The sequence below is a fragment of the Penaeus vannamei genome, chromosome 41 (genome assembly GCF_042767895.1).
Source record: "Penaeus vannamei isolate JL-2024 chromosome 41, ASM4276789v1, whole genome shotgun sequence".
Classification (NCBI taxonomy): Eukaryota; Metazoa; Arthropoda; class Malacostraca; order Decapoda; family Penaeidae; genus Penaeus; species Penaeus vannamei.
In genome coordinates, this window is record NC_091589.1 from 9240914 (window position 1) to 9245913 (window position 5000).

Consider the following 5000-nt stretch of genomic DNA (forward strand, 5'->3'; position numbering starts at 1 on the left):
TTGAGTAAGCAGTGACGTCACGATAATGAAGAATAATCATTATTATCATCATCGTCAAGAAGAAAAGAAGTAGTAATAAATAAATAGAAATAAAACGAAAAGGGAAAAAGAATCAGAAAAAATAAGAAGAAAAGGAAGAAGAAAAATAGGAAGAGAGGGAAGAAGACGATGAAGAGAAAAGAGAAGAAGAGAAGAGAGAAGAAGATGAGAGGGAAGAAGAGAAAAGAGAAGAAGAGAGGGAAGAAGAGAAAATAGAAGAAGAAGAGAGGGAAGAAGAGAAAAGAGAAGAAGAAGAGAGGGAAGAAGAGAAAAGAGAAGAAGAAGAGAGGGAAGAAGAGAAAAGAGAAGAAGAAAAGAGGGAAGAAGAAGAAAAGAGAAGAAGAGGGGAAGAAGAGAAAAGAGAAGAAGAAGAGAGGGAACAAGAGAAATGAGAAGAAGAGAGGGAAGAAGAGAAAAGAGAAGAAGAGGGGGAAGAAGAGAAAAGAGAAGAAGAAGAGAGGGAAGAAGAGAAATGAGAAGAAGAGAGGGAAGAAGAGAAAAGAGAAGAAGAGAGGGAAGAAGAGAAAAAAGAAGAAGAAGAGAGGAAAGAAGAGAAAAGAGAGAACAGGCTTCTAATGATAATAGCACCGGCGGCTCCCTCGGGACACACAAAAGTCCAGGTCTTTGTCCCCGTTTACAACGCCACAATAAAATTAAAGATTTTTTTTCTTCTTCTTCTTCAAATCTTCCTCCTAATGTGTGGCACACTCTGTCTACTCTGATTTTCTCTCCCTCTTGTTCTTTTAATAATTTGTTTTGCGTGTTTTTTTTTCATATTTTGTTTCTTTCCCTGTCTTCTTACCATCTTCTTTTCTTTTCTTCTTCCCATTTCTTTTCCCTATCCTTTGGGCCTTTGGGCTCCTTATTTCCTTCTCTCACTTCTCCGACTTCTCTCTCTTTCCCATTCCCTGTCCTTGTTTCTCTTCCGATTCCCACACACTTTCTCCTCTACGTCTCTCCCCAATCCCTACTCTCGCTCCCTATTTCACCCTCTCTTCCTTTCCTCATTCTCTCTCCCTTCTCTTTTCCCACTTCCCCTCTCCCATTTTCCCTAACCTCTCCCTCCCTTCTTAACCTTCCCTATCCACCCTTTCCCATTCCCCTTCCCTCTCCTTCCCTTTTCATGCTCCCTCCCTCCTCCTCCTAACCTCTCCCTTCCCCCTCCTCCTCTTCCTCCTTCCTCCTCCCTTCCCCCTTCCTCCCTCCCTCTCCTCCTCCTTCCTCCCCCTTCCTCCTCCCTTCACCTCCTCCTCCTTCCTCCTCCCTTCCCTTCCTCCTCTTATTTCCCTCTCCCATCCTCCTTCCTCCCCTCTCCCTTCCTTCCCCTCCTCCTCTTCCTTCCCTCTCCCCCCATTCCCTCCTCTTCCATCCCCCTCCACCCCGCCCTCTCGTCAGTGTCACCGCCAGACAGGGGTACACGCGCCCGTGGTGAAGCTGTCCGGAGAAGTTATTTGTAAAATGCAAGCACGCCGGCACATTCGGCGTCCGTGCATGGCGGGTTATGACTGCCTTCTTGTGTTTCCTGACTTGCCATTCTTGTTTTTTTTTTTTTTTTTTTTTTTTTTTTCTTTTATTGCCCGCTGGGGTAGTTGTTGTTGTTGTTCTTTACTCTTTGGTTTCTGTCTTACTCTTCTGTTTCCTGTCTTGCTTTTCTCGTTTTTATTCTATCATATTTTTTCTTTTGTTCCTTATTTCTTTGTTTATGGCTTACTACCTTGCTATTCCCATTTTTATTCTATTATCTTTTTTTGTTCTTTACCCTGTTTATGTCTTACTATCCGTCTTGCTATTCCCTATTTTTATTGTATTATCTTCTTTTCTTACCTTCATTCTTCACTCTATGTTTATGTTTTACTATGCTGATTTTAATCTTATTGTTCTCATTATTCATTCTTTATTCTTTACCCTAATCCCTTCTTACCATCTCCATCATACTGCTTTTCCTTATTCTTTATTCCTATCCACCCTTATTTTCCCTCTTCTTTATCACCTTCATCGCCTCTTCCTCATTTGAATTCCTCGCCTTCATCCGTTTCGTTGTAGTTCCTATTGTTCCTACCATCACCATACACAATGGCCAACACCATTAGAGTCGTTACCGTGTTCCTTTCTCTAACGACATCACCGCCATCACCAAAGTTTCATCACACCGCCACCATCATCATCATTCGCCCCTCATCACTACACCCCCTCCCCTCCCCCTCTCCCTTTTCTTTCCCACGTAAACCACAGTACCCGAATGACGTAACATCCCCCCATCCCCCCTTCCCCCTCCCAAGCCCCATCTCCTCTCCCTATCCTCCCTCTAGCCTTCCCTACCCTCCCTCTAGCCTTCCCTATTCTCCCTCTAGCCTTCCCTATCCATTCCCCCTTCCCTCCCTTTCCCTTTGCTCTTCTCTCTCTCCTCTTTTCTCCATACTCCTCCCCATGCCCTCCACGTAGCCTTCTTTCCCTTCCCCTTTCTCTCCCTTCCACCATCCTCCATACCCTCCCATGTCCTCTACGTACCCTTCCCCTTTCCCTCTCTCCTTCCTTCCTCCTTCCTTCCCTTTCCCCATCCTCCATACCCTCCCATGCCCTCTACGTACCCTTCCCCTTTCTCTCTCTCCTTCCTTCCTTTTCCCCATCCTCCATACTCCTTCCCCTTTCCCTTCTCCTCACCATACCCCTCCTATACCGAACGACCTTCTCTTCCTCCTCGCAGCAACCGCCCATAACAACAATAGCAGGTAGCGGTGGCCTCGCGGGGGTCAAAGGTCAAATATTGCCCCAAAGGCCTCTCTCTCTCTCTCTCTCTCTCTCTCTCTCTCTCTCTCTCTCTCTCTCTCTCTCTCTCTCTCTCTCTCTCTCTCTCTCTCTCTCTCTCTCTCTCTCTGTGTGTGTGTGTGTGTGTGTGTGTGTGTGTGTGTGTGTGTGTGTGTGTGTGTGTGTGTTTGTGTGTGTGTGTGTGTGTGTTTGTGTGTGTTTGTGTGTGTTTGTGTGTGTTTGTGTGTGTCTGCATGTGTTTACGTGTGTTTGCGTGTGTTTGTATTTGCTTTTATGTTTGTGTATGTGCCTGCGTGTGTACGTGTGCGTGTAGTGACTGAGTGGAACGAATGAAAAAATAAATGTATGAACAAGTGCGTGAGTGAATGCGTGAGAATAACTGACCGAGAGTGTAAGCGAGTGCGTGAGTGAATGCGTGAGAATGAATGACCGAGAGTGGAAGATCTATCGTTAAAGATTGTGATTGTATTTGAGAACGGCCCTTCATCAAAACAAATAACAATTAAAGAATAAAAAAAAACGAAAATGAGAGAGAGAAAATAAAACACCTCCCAATCACAGGCCGCTTCAACTACCCCCAAACCCATAAATAAATACCCAACAATTAAAAAAAAAAAATCACCTCCGAAATTCGTGACATGGAAACCCTCGTAAAACCCAACCAAGTGTTGCCAAATGCATGTCTCTTTTCTTGATTCTTGCGAAACGCCCATTACATTTCCGCAGGTGGGCGGGGGCGGTGGGCGTAGGTGAGAAACCAGGTAGGTGAAGAGGTCAGTAAGTGAGCACGCCGCCAGCCATTTTTTTTTATTCCATTCACCTCGTTATTTGCGTCACTGCTCCTGTCTTTTTTCCCTTGTTTGCCTGTTTGTTTATTTTTGGTGCAATTAGTATCCTCCTCCATATCATTACCTGAACTATCATCAACACGATTATCCTTATTCCTATTACCAACCATACAACCACCAACAAAAAATAAGCAAAATAAAATAATAATGATAAAAAAATCCCACCCCAAAATTTAAAAAAAACAAATAAAAAAAATATATATATACCTTACAAAAAAATAAATACAAAAAGAGGAGAACGGCAACCTTCATCCCCCTAACGTACAGATACCTAAAAGAACGTCACTAATAAGCTTCAGCCGCACCGACATGGGATTCAACGGTCGACAACAAACGCAGTGGCTGTATCCCATAAAATTAATTCTGAGAGGAAGAGGGAGGGAGAAGGGAGGGAGGAAGGGAGGGAGGCAGAGGGAGGGAGGGAGGGAGGCAGAGGGAGAGAGGGAGGGAGGGAGGGAGGAAGGAAGGAAGGAAGGAAGGAAGAGAGGGAGGGAGAAGGGAGGGAGGGAGGGAGGAAGGAAGAGTGAGAGGGAGGGAGGGAGGGAGGGAGGAGGGAGGGAGGGAGGGAGGAAGGGAGGGAGGGAGGGAGGGAGGGAGGGAGGGAGGGAGGGAGGAAGGAGAGGAAGGGAGAGAGAGAGGAGGGAGGGAGGGAGAAAGGGAGGGAGGGTGGGGGGAGGAAGAGAGGGAGGGGGAGGAAGAGAGGGAGGGAGGAAGAAAGGTAGGGAGGGAGGGAGGGAGGGAGGAAAGAAGAGAGAGAGGGAGGGAGGAAGAGAGGGAGGGAGGAAGAGAGGGAGGGAGGGAGGGGAAGTGAGGGAGGAGAGGGACGGAGGGAGGGTTGGAGAAAGGGAGGGAGGGAGGAAGAGAGGGAGGAAGGGAGGAAGGGAGGAAGGGAGGAAGGGAGGAAGGGAGGAAGAGAGGAAGAGATGAATAGAGAGAGAGATTGACTGACTGCACCTTTGCCTCATTTCCCTCACTCACCTTCTTCTCCTCCTTCCCCTCCTTCGCCTCATTGGCATCCTTCCCCTCCCTTCGCCTCCTCCTCCCCCCCTTCCCCTCCCCTCAAACCACAAACATTCCTCCCTGTTTGCCATCATCGTTACCCTTGTTTTTTAATGTAAAAGAGACGCCCTGAACGTACGCCGACGCCTACACGCCCGTATACCGTGCGCCGCCTGACTACGCCCTCCGAACCGCCTGGCGCTGGGCTTGTCGGTCCAGAAGAGTGGGCGTACACGTTGTCAAATACACGTAAACGTCACGGTGGGATTCCACCGTGTATTGTATACTCTGCATCAATACATATAAATATTACTTGCCCACGTAATTTGTACACACACTGATACAGAT